At 37.4% G+C, this 12073-nt stretch overlaps 1 non-coding gene and 1 pseudogene across 1 annotated transcript in view; one reads left to right on the forward strand and one right to left on the reverse strand.

Annotated features, from left to right (window-relative positions):
- Positions 1-856: 856 nt before the first annotated feature.
- PPP4R3C (protein phosphatase 4 regulatory subunit 3C) overlaps positions 857-12073 on the forward strand; it is a 180564-nt gene continuing 169347 nt past the window's right edge. The window contains exons 1-2 of the transcript XR_003033531.2: positions 857-987; positions 7828-7891. This is a non-coding gene — a transcript (protein phosphatase 4 regulatory subunit 3C). The remainder of the gene's footprint in view (positions 988-7827; positions 7892-12073) is intronic.
- LOC107132082 (dynein light chain 1, cytoplasmic-like) lies at positions 8084-8455 on the reverse strand (annotated as a pseudogene).

A 12073-nucleotide genomic window follows, 5' to 3' on the forward strand; every position in this document is an offset into this window, starting at 1 on the left:
CGTAACTGTATTTGTGAATTATTCCTGTTGCAGATGTAATGTCTTTCAAAGTATTTTATTACAGCAATGCATTTCCCTAAGGAGGAGTGTTTATAAATATATGAATCAAGGTGATACATTTAGTGTTATTTCTTGCCTTCTTACTGGATTTGCTTCCATGACTTACAAAATATTTTAAAACAAAATGAGCCAACAGGAATTGCCATATTGAAGTAGACAAAAAGATTCAGTTATTCTGGGAGCTATTATATGAATATGTTTTTTGTTATTGTTCCTAAAACTAGAGAAATGCGTATTTGTAATAAATGATTCCTCCTGATGATTAGCTTCTTTCCCAAATTATCTAAAATTAAAGTCTATCTGTTTAGAATTCTTCAATTATGGTCACCTAGAAAAATTTTACATCCTGAAGTAAACACATGTTCAGTCTTCATGCCAGCTTAATTGTGTCTCTATTTTCTGACGTTAGAAGTATGTATAAAAAATGTATATCATTGTCACTTCAGAGTAATTTTGATCAATTTAGATGAACAAAACTAAAGTTCTAAAAGGAAGTTATAAGCAATTTTAAAATCTTTGGTTCCTGTGTTTTCTTTTAACTTTTATATCAGATGAGCTTTTTGTCCTTGATTTTGTTTCTTTTACCTAAGGTTTCAGTGATCTTATTTTTGAATCACTTTGCTCTGAAATAATTATAGTATGCCAGGTCCTCATCATTCCATATAACTACATATTCTATCCTCATCCCTGCTGATGCATGACTGAGTGGTGGAATAATGAAATGCTCTAAAGTTGTTGCAACTGACAAAATAGCCTAGCAACTCATTGGTGGGTCTCAGAAGCTGATACCTATTTCTCTATTTGATTCTTTTGCAGATAACTGAACATATCTAATCAAGTTTCTTTGCCTTTGAAACTTTGGTTTCTACGAGTCCACGAGGGCAGGGATTTCATCTCTTCTGTTCACAACTGTATATCCAGAGTTTAGTAAGTACCTAGTGTGAGGTAGACACTCAGTAAATATCATTTGAGGGAATTAATGACATTAAATGTAGTAATTGGTATACTTTAATTAGTGAACCAATGAATTTATGCTTATATTTCCTAGCTAGATTGCAAAACTATCTTAAAAGTGTTTATATATCAAAATGGTTAGAATCAGGAGATTCAGAGTCATGCTGTATGATCTCATGTAAGTTATTTAGCCTAAGTCTATTTTTTCTCATTTGTAAAGGGAAATAGTTATGATGTCATGAAGAGTAAATGGGATAGTACATATTCAATGGTTATGTCTGTCACACCATAATCACTCAATACATGAAGTTATTATTTTTATTATGAACAGGAATTTAATTTGTTTGAGAATGCACTCTCAGAAACTAGTATTAAAATAGGCCTATAAACTTCATCTGTTAAAAGATGTTAGACATCATAGAGTGAAGCATTTGGTAAGAATTATTAAGGGGCTTGGAAATGGGAGAAAAGAAAAAATAGGAGCTAATAGAAATTTTAATTTTTAAAAAAGTATCCAACAGTACTGTCAAAATTAGGTTCTTAAACACCATACTTCTAGGATTTCTGAATTGAAAGAGCTATTTGACATTAAAATGTCTACTTTTAGTCTAATATTCACACCATTTGTATCAGAAAAATACTTGTGATTCTAGACATACAAATGAAGAAAATAACTTAGGCAATTATCATAAACACCAAAAATAAATTGACTTATTTTGCCTTAAAGTAACACAATGAATAGCGTGTTAAATGCTAGTATGGAAAGGGTTTGAATTCCTTAGTGCTATCCAATAGACAGTCTGTGATGATGGAAAGGACCTGTATCTGAGCTGTCCAAGACAGTACTCAGGAGCTCCATGAGACTGTTGAACACTGGAATAGTGATTAGTGATGATGATGATGAACTGAGTTTTAAATTGTTTTTAATTTTAAAGCGTCTGCCTGGAATGCAGGAGACCCGGGTTCGATCCCTGGGTGGGGAAGATCCCCTGGAGAAGGAAATGGCAACCCACTCCAGTACTCTTGCCTGGAGAATCCCATGAAGGGAGGAGCCTGGTAGGCTACAGTCCATGAGGTCACAAAGAGTCGGACACGACTGAGTGACTTCACTTTCGCTTTCAAGTTCAATATAAATAGGCTTATGCAACTGCTGGCTGGGTCTTCCCAGGTGGCTCAGTGGTAAAGAAACCACCACCAATGCAAATGTGGGTTCATTCCCTGGGTCGGGAAGATCCCCTGGAGGAGGAAATGGCAACCTATTCCAGTATTCTTTCCTGGAGAATCCCCTGAACAAAGGAGCCTGGCGGACTACAGTCCGTGGGGTCACAAAGAGTCAGACACGACTTCATAACTGAGGACAATTGCACAACATAGATCCAGATATATACCATGATGTTCACTTTCCTTTTTTGGAAAAACTATAAACATAGGATTATATTTGGTCAGTTAAAGAGCTTGCATGTTCTGCTGCTGCTGCTGCTAAGTCGCTTCAGTTGTGTCCAACTCTTTGTGACCCCATAGACGGCAGCCCACCAGGCTCCCCCGTCCCTGGGATTCTCCAGGCAAGAACACTCAAGTGGGTTGCCATTTCCTTCTCCAATGCATGAAAGTGAAAAGTGAAAGTGAAGTTGCTTAGTCATGTCTGACTCTTAGCGACCCCATGGACTGCAGCCCACCAGGCTCCTCCAACCATGGGATTTTCCAGGCAAGAGTACTGGAGTGGGGTGCCATTGCCTTCTCCACTTGCATGTTCAGTACACCTAAAATAACTTTTATTATACTTATTTCTGTTGTATAGTCCAATATCATTGTATTCATTAGGACTTTTGCTACATTTTGTCAACTGAGCAAATTCATATACACTGGGATTAAATTTTATGTAATTTGGTATTTACTTTTAATTTCTATAAAGATAAAATTTGTGAGAAAATTCTTATTCAGAACTGAGAATTTTTTCCCCAAAGCCAAACACTTCTCCCTTAATTTTCCTACCTATATATCTCTTCACCTCCACTATTACCCCTACTTTGAGGAAATCAATCATTTTTTTAAGTTCAGAATGACAAACTGAATCTATAGTGTAGATAATTATTCATTTGTTTTTGGTATGTACCACTGGGATTTAATTTATTTTTTATTATTAATATTTAATTTAGGGATGGTAAACACACATATACACATACATAGAGCACATTATCATTGTTTTCATTTGTTCTCTTTTTAATCTCAGTTTCAAATCTCAGTTTTTACCTTACAATTTTATTTTCCATAGCAGAAAATTATCTTTTTAACAAAAAAGTTTTTTACAAACCATATTGAATTCCAGAATGTGCAGAGATCTGGAATAAGGTTGCTTAAACTCATATCTGAACGTGTGGGTCCTGAATATAAAGGGATAAGAATCTTCCAATATTCCTAATTCTCTTACCTCAATCTAAAAGCATTCCTGTAGTTTTTGGGCAGGGGTAAGAAATTGGTTTCAGGCCATTTCCAGGCTAATCAAAGCAGTTGACAGTGACCACTGGGAGTGCTATATTGATCTTGAAACTGCAGTTTCATTCTCAGGGTTTCATGGAGATACACGTGCCTTGTCCATGCTATTTTGCTCAAAGAAAGTGGGTCTCAACTCTTAGTTGCAGATCAGAGTCATATGGGAAATTTTTAACAAATACCATTGCCTTGGCTCTAGCCTAAACCAATCCAGTCAGATTCTCTGGGGCTGAGGGATGGGTATCCATATGTTTTAAACTTTGCCAGATGATGTTATTGTGTAGCTGTGTTTGAGAGTCTTGGTTCCAATATGAGCTGATAAATTAACCAATCTGCCACCCAGTAAATCTTATTTAATGTTTTATATCTTCAAGTCAAATATGCATGAAATATTAAAGTAGCTCTAATAGAACCATTTTAATTTCCAGATTCTAACCAATTCTAGGTTGCCATAAATCTTACCTAGGGTCATTATTATGACACTCAGTTGTGCTTTTTCCACCTTTTTCTACCTGTTTGTCATTAATGATCCTAAAATGAAGGTGTGCATGAGGACTGGGGCTCTGGGAGAGAGTATGGTAACTGCCTTGGATACCCGAGACTCGTAACAACAGTACTGTGTCCAATCAGCTGAGAAAGAAATTGTAAAAATTTTAAGATAACTGCAATCATTTTGCAATTCTAAACTCCTCTTTTAGAAAAGTTTGTGTATTTTTGTCCTTGACCTAAATATGCTAATAACTGAATGAAATTCTAAAAGTGTATCACAGATATTTTTAAAATTATGCCTGATTAACAGGGAAATATTACTACTGACCTTTGATATTAGTTCTTCTAAAATATGAATTATATCCTGTCAAGATATTATCTGAGATTACATTACTCTGTCTTCTCCCTATCTCTACTTCCTTTGCAGAGGTATCATTATCCTGAATTTAGTGCTTATAATGTTTTTTTTTAATTTTCTTATTCACACATTATATATCCCTAAACAATATAGAATATTATTTTGTATATTTTTATGTTGTGTTTCCAAGATGTGATAAGCATCTTTAGGAAGTTCTCAGTCATTTTATTTCTTTAAACATTTTACACATACTTATTTTATCATCTTTACCTGATAATTTAATATCTCAATTCCTTGGTCATGAAGATTTGTCCTTTTCTTCCATCTTCACTTTTGCTTGTTTGGAGCTGCAGTTCAGGGAATTTTATACAAGGACAATTGGTGTGTCCTTTTTTGAGGTTACTTTCTTCCAGAAAGGCAGTACATTTTACTTCTGTGAGGTGGCCTAAATTACTGCCAACTGAGAATGTCTTTAATTTTATGGAGTGAAGTTTTACAGACTATGTAGGTAGCAAAAGCAAGAACTCATATCATAAGCGAGGGCAGAAATTAATTTGTGAAATCTCAGTGAAACCATATTAAAATTTCCTTCCCAGAACCCAAACAAGGATAGATAATTTTGCTTATCAATGGACCTTGACAGGAAGTTGTTTCTTTGTTTAGTTCATCCTTTCACTGAAGTTGAAGATTTTGGCTTGATCTGGGGTCTTTCTTGTTCCTCCTTTGCCTGTTCTCTGTTCCACTCCTTGCTAGGAGCAAAGGACTTATCTTCCTCTCCTTTAACCATTTATGGAGGTGCCAGTGTCTTGGATACTAGGAAGGCAAAGAATTCCCCAAATAACAAAGAGCATAGTTTCAGCTTCATTATATCACTTGATTCATAGCTTCCTCTTTATTTCTGTGTGACTCCTGGTGATTTCTGTTAGCTTCCTGAAAGCTCAGATATGTAATTAAATACCTGTTGGTCATGTTTATCCAGCATATCTAGGTTTGTAGATTTGTAACAAGCAGTTTTTCAGAGGAGTTAGTCTGCCTTATCACTGAAAGTAGATGTGTCCTGTATTACTAAAAGTCTTGATGATGAAGCTTCTGGGTAATGAAGTGTATCATCCACTTCTTACCTCATCTGTTCATTCACTTGACAAATACTAATTGAATATCTCCTCTGTGTCTCACTCTTCTGTATTCTGGGGATAAAGTGGTCATCAAAAACTGTTGCTACTGTCAAGGAGCTTACATTCTAGTGGGAGAAACAAACAACAAATTAAATGTGTGTGTATGTGTGTGTCTCACAAATATAAGTTATACATTGTGCAAACATATATACATAAGAGATATCATATTCTCAGGTAGCTCTCAAAGAAAAGCAGATCCTTGCGTCAGCATGTGACAAGTGATATTTTAGATATAGTGAAGGTTTCTAAGAGGAGACATTGATCAGGTAGGAAAATAGTGAGAATCTTAGCAGCTGGACAGGAGTTGTATGAATGTCCAGATGTTCCCTGTTCCACTCCTTGCTTCCTGAGTGGAAAGCAATGCTGCTGCTGCTGCTAAGTTGCTTCAGTCGTGTCCAACTCTGTGCAACCCCATAGACGGCAGCCCACCAGGCTGCGCCGTCCCTGGGATTCTCCAGGCAACAACACTGGAGTGGGTTGCCATTTCCTTCTCCAAGTGGAAAGCAATACTTCGTACTTAATGATGCATTATTAAGCACAAAGACCTCTAAGAATGGAAATTTAAATGTTTTGTGGAATTAACCAAATCTCAAGAGAATATAATCCTTTTAGAGAAAGTAAAAGTCATTCAGCCAAATAAAAAAAAATACTGAGTGCTTCATATATTAGGTGTTACATGGGATACAAAAGTTAAATACCAGTAACTCAGTGTGCACTCAGAGTTTAATAGACAAAGCAAGGAAAAGCCTCATGGAAAGTAATACAGTCACAAGAAGTATTTTCCTTGTTGTTATCTTACTGCTTCCATAAAAATACCATAGAACATCATGTCATACTCTTCAATTTATTATAATTATAATATATATAACTTTAATAACTTAAAAAGTGTTACCATATTATATCTAATGTTACATGTATTTTTACAAAACTGCTAAAATTTACCCAGAGTTATTTGGATTCTTTTCAGTTTCTCTTGGCTTCTGGTCTCTCTTGCACCAGCTTAGATTACCTTGCATTTTCCCTCAAAGCAGAAGAGAGAGCAAAAAGAATAGCTTTTAAAAAACAAAAAGCACACAAACAACAAAAAAAAAAAACTTTAAAATACCTTTAAAATAATTATTTTGAAAAATAGGGGGAAAAGTACAATTTTCCACAAAATTCATGATGAAAGTTAGCAACACAATTGTTAATAATGCTTAGATTTCACCCACCACAGGTTTCTTGCCTTAATATGGCTCTGGATCCTTACAACCCTTTCTTCTGATAAGTAATACAGATATCTCTCACTTAACATCAGTAATATTAATACATTCTTGAAATGCAAAGTTCTAGGTGGAAATGCTTAGTTGGAGCTGATTTCCCTTTGTTTGCAATGGGAAATATATTTCTCATTACACATGTGTAGAGCAATGATCTTTGAAAAAAAGGAAACAAACAAGTGAGTCCTATGATCATTCACCGTAATACCTAGGTAGAGTTTTCAGACCAGATTGCAGGGTGGTGAAAGTCAGGGTTAGCCCCTCTGTGAGAGTTGAACAGATGTACGTGGGAATTTGGGAACATCAGGGTATGCAGTTCCCAGGGCAGGGTAAAGCAGAAGGAGAGTTGCAATGAGAGAAAGCTCTGAAGATCTGCAGAAGGAACCCCCCTCCCTGCACCCCTAAGTCTTCATCTGAGTATTTATCAAAACATTCATCTGAGGAAGCTACATGAAACCAAGGGAGGAATAACCTGAAAGAAGCTGGCAGAAAAATCTCTAGGCTTAAGTGGAACACAAATGATTGGTGTTCTCACCAGCCTGAGTAGAAAAATTATAATATGTGAGGTATCAGGTAAACTGTTCAAAAGGATATTGGCTCACTTTAGGGGCAAGATAAGATGTAAACCAAAAGCTTTTCTGGTCCTACTTAACAAAGCTTAAAAACAGGTTTAAAAGAATCAAAACCCAAGGGAAAAAATGAAGACAACCTCACCAAGACAGTCAAAATCAATTTGCTTAAAATCAGTGATAAAGAGGGGGGAACACATTTTGCAGAAAGAAGCAAATATAAGAATTATAACAGACTATTGTTTTGAAAAAAAGTATGAATCAGAAGACTGGAGCAATATCTTCAAAGTGCTAAAAGAAAATAACAGCAACCTTGAATAATACAGCCAGTAAAAATATCTTTAAATAATGAAAGTGAAATATTTATTCAAACATACAAAAAGTGAAATCATCACTAGCAGAAATATAATTTAATTTTTATTTATTTTAAAACACACATTCCTCTAACAAATGTATTTATTTTGTTTTTAAAGGGAGTGGACTTTGAAGAGGAAAAACATTCAGCAGAGAGGAAAGAAATAGAACACATATATAAATGTAAGTTGTTTTATTAATTGTTTTAGAACCACAACAAATAAGTACAGAGATGCCTATAAAGCAATACAAAAAGCTTTGAAAGATTGAGGTGTTGCCTTAGACAAGGCTGAAGGTTTAAGTCTGGTGTTTGGAATTTAGGCTCAAGTCCTCGTTTTTTAATGAATCACTGGGTGTGTGCAGCAGTCTGTGCTTTTAGCCAGATTTGAAGAGAAGAATGATCACTTGGCCCAGGTAGAAGTAGATGAAGTGTTTGGCTTAATGTGTTATGTAACTACTGAAGTTCTAGCTCATGATTCAGTGCCAGGTGGGATTGTGTTTCTTGTTAGACTCCTTCTTAATATAGGCTGCAGTGTTATCTCTATGTTATATTTTTCCAATGCCTAAGTAGCCCACTCCACCAAGTTGTGTTGCATTTCTTCTGACACAATGGCAATTTTGATCACAGCAATTTGGTCGCACATAGTTACACTGAAGTAGGGGCTGGCTCCCTGCTTATTTAACTTATATGCAGAGTACATCATGAGGAACGCTGAGCTGGAAGAAGCACAAACTGGAATCAAGATTGCCAGGAGAAATATCAATAACCTCAGATATGCAGATGACACCACCCTTATGGCAGAAAGTGAAGAGGAACTAAAAAGCCTCTTGATGAAAGTGAAAGTGGAGAGTGAAATATTTGGCTTAAAGCTCAACATTCAGAAAATGAAGATCATGGCATCTGGTCCCATCACTTCATGGCAAATAGATGGGGAAACAGTGGAAACAGTGTCAGACTTTATTTTTGGGGGCTCCAAAATCACTGTAGATGGTGATTGCAGTCATGAAATTAAAAGACGCTTACTCCTTGGAAGGAAAGTTATGTCCAACCTAGATAGCATATTAGAAAGCAGAGATATTACCTTGACAACAGAGGTCCGTCTAGTCAAGGCTATGGTTTTTCCAGTGGCCATGTATGGATGTGAGAGTTGGACTGTGAAGAAAGCTGAGCACTGAAGAATTGATGCTTTTGAACTGTGGTGTTAGAAGACTCTTGAGAGTCCCTTGGACTGCAAGGAGATCCAACTAATCCATCCTAAAGGAGATCAGTCCTGGGTGTTCATTGGGAGAACTGATGCAGAAGCTGAAACTCCAGTACTTTGGCCACCTCATGCGAAGAGTTGACTCATTGGAAAAGACCCTGATGCTGGAAGGGATTGGGGGCAGGAGAAGAAGGGGGCGACAGAGGATGAGATGGTTGGATGGCATCACCGACTCGATGGACATGATTTTGAGTAGATTCCAGGAGTTGGTGATGGACAGGGAGGCCTGGCGTGCTACAGTTCATGTGGTCGCAAAGAGTCGGACACGACTGAGCGATTGAACTCAAGTGAACTATAGGTGAAGTAATATATTGTGACTGTTAGAGGGGCTTCCATGGTGGTGCTACTGGTAAAAAAAAATCTGCCTGGCAGTGCAGGAGATGCAAGAGATGCAGGTTTGATCCTTGGGTCTGGAAGATCTCTTGGATGAGGGCATGGCAACCCACTCATTATTCTTGCCTGGAGAATCCCATAGAAGAGTTGGTGGGCTGCAGTCCATAGGGTGAAAGAATAAAATACAAATGAAGTGAATGAGCATGCATGCAGAGTGTTATAAGTTATCTATACTAGAAATGCAAAGCAAAATTTTACCAAAGAAAGTATATGGATTGCAAATATGCACATGAACAGATATGAACAGATAATAAAAAGATAACTAAAAATAGATTAATAGATTAATTAACTCATTAAATGTAAATGTTAATTGCTCAGTTGTGTCTGACTCTTTGTGACCCCATTGACTGTAACCCACCAGGCTGCTCTGTCCATGGGATTTCCCAGGTAAGAATACTGGAGTTGGTTGCCATTTCCTTCTCCAGGGAATCTTCCTGACCCAGGGATCGAATCCAGGTCTCCCACATTGCAGGCAGATTCTTTACTGGCTGAGCCACTAGGGAAGCCCCAGTTAATTCATTCCTGTGCTTAGTCACTCAGTCATGTCTGACTTTTCGTGACCCCATGGACTATAGCCCTGCCAGGCTCTTCTGTCCATGGAGATTCTTCAGGCAAGAATACTGAAGTGGGTTGCCATGCCCTCCTCCAGGGGATCTTCCCAACCCAGAGATCAAACCCAGGTCTCCTGCACTGCAGGTGAATTCTTTACCATCTGAGCCACCAGGGAACCCCAATTAACTCATTAGGGAAATTTAAATTAAAGCAACAATGAAATACCACCATATGTTTGTTAGAATGGATTAAATTAAAAAAAAAAAAAACTGGCAACATTAAATGCTGGCAAAGATGTGGAGAAACTGGAATTCTCATGTATTACTGTGGAAATACAAAATGGTACAGCAACATTGGAAAACAGTTTGGCAGTTTCAAGTTAAACATACACTTGCCACATGACTTAGAAACTTCACTCTTAGATATTTACTTCAGTGAAATGATTATATTTCCATAAGGTTTATTCATAATAACAAAATTTGGAAATGATAAAAATGTCCTTCAACTGGTGAATAGATAAACAGTACAGTGTATGTGTGTAATGGGATACTACTCAACAATACAAATTAATGAAATACTGATATTTGTAAGAACGTGGATAAATGTCAAATACATGTTTTCAAGTGAAAGAAATCAGATCCCCACATCTGCACACTATATCGATGTATTTATATAACATCTGGGAAAGGTGAAACTATAGGGACAAAAACTAATGAGTGATTGCCAGTGGTTGTGGGTGTGGGAGATAATGAATCCAAAAAAAAAAAAAACAAAACAACGACGACAACAAAAATCCAAGTCGAAGAATTCCTATATTGAACCCAGGCTTATTCAGTTCCAAAGCTCCTGAAGTCTTAGTAATGATCCTATGATGGATGGTGTATTCCAGGCTAATTAAAGGTAGAGAAATATGAGAGTGCATCCTCTTTACACATATGAGTACTTCTCATATCCATTATTTGGGTGACTCATATTCTGAACCACCACTATTCTTGTATTACTTTCTTGGTGCTCCAAGTGTGCTACCCAGAGCAGCAACATCAGCAGGACCCGGGAACTTGTTAGAAATACAAATTCTCAGGCTCTATTCCCAGACCTACTGAATCAAAAACTCTGGGTGGGAGTGGATTCAGTAATATGTATTTTAACCAGTCTTCCAGATGATTCTGATACGCACTAAAGCTTGAGAACTACACATCTACATTAACTCATTAGTTCTCACTAAGATAAGTAAGTGAAGTCAGTAGTCATGTCCGACTCTTTGGGACCCCGTGGACTGTAGCCCATCAGGCTCCTACATCCATGGGATTCTCCAGGCAAGAATACTGGAGTGGGTTGCCATTTCCTTCTCCAGGGGATCTTCTGGATCCAGGGATCGAACCCAGGTCTCCCGCATTGCAGGCAGACACTTTAACCTCTGAGCCACCAGGGGACCCCTTATTTCTCACTACTTCAAACAATAAATGCAAGTTAATTGGCTTACTTTAAGTTGATCTGCTTTGGAATACTGCTCATCTGTGAAGTCCCTTATGAAATGCCACCTTTGTGAAACTTCCCATTCCTCCCTTGCCTCCACAATACATAGTTTATACCTTTATTAAACATGCATTTCTTTTCACTTTGTATTATATTTCATTGTTGCATGTCTGTAACCTCCACTAGCATGCCAGTTCCATGGGCCATGGATTCTCATATCTCAAGACATATGAAACTTGTTGCCAGAATGATCTGAGTAAGAGCAAATCCAGCTGGTTATCAGTTTCCAAGGTACATAAAGTTTCAGGCTTCATTCAAGTAAATCATTTAAATTTAGTAGCCATCATCTTTTCAAACCCATCGAGATAAGGGTGGGGGTATGGCAGCCATGAAAGTGTTGCTTACAAATCTCCTACTCTGAGCCCAGTTGATCAGTAGTTTCAGTACGTCGCACAGGTTGCTTCTAGCCAGTGATGGTGTGCAGCAGGGATACAGTGATGGTGTGCAGCAGGGGTATTCCTGCAAGGTACAGGTCTTCTCTAACGAGCAACTTTGGCTCAAAGACTCCCTGTCAACCATGCTGAAACTTTCTTAAAAGTACACTGTGGTCTAAGACCTTTCCTATTCAACCTTCTTTCCTTCCATTTTTTATCCACAAGTGTCCAAGTTGCATTGTAGTCTG

Source organism: Bos taurus, chromosome X (assembly GCF_002263795.3).
Source record: "Bos taurus isolate L1 Dominette 01449 registration number 42190680 breed Hereford chromosome X, ARS-UCD2.0, whole genome shotgun sequence".
Lineage (NCBI taxonomy): Eukaryota > Metazoa > Chordata > Mammalia > Artiodactyla > Bovidae > Bos > Bos taurus.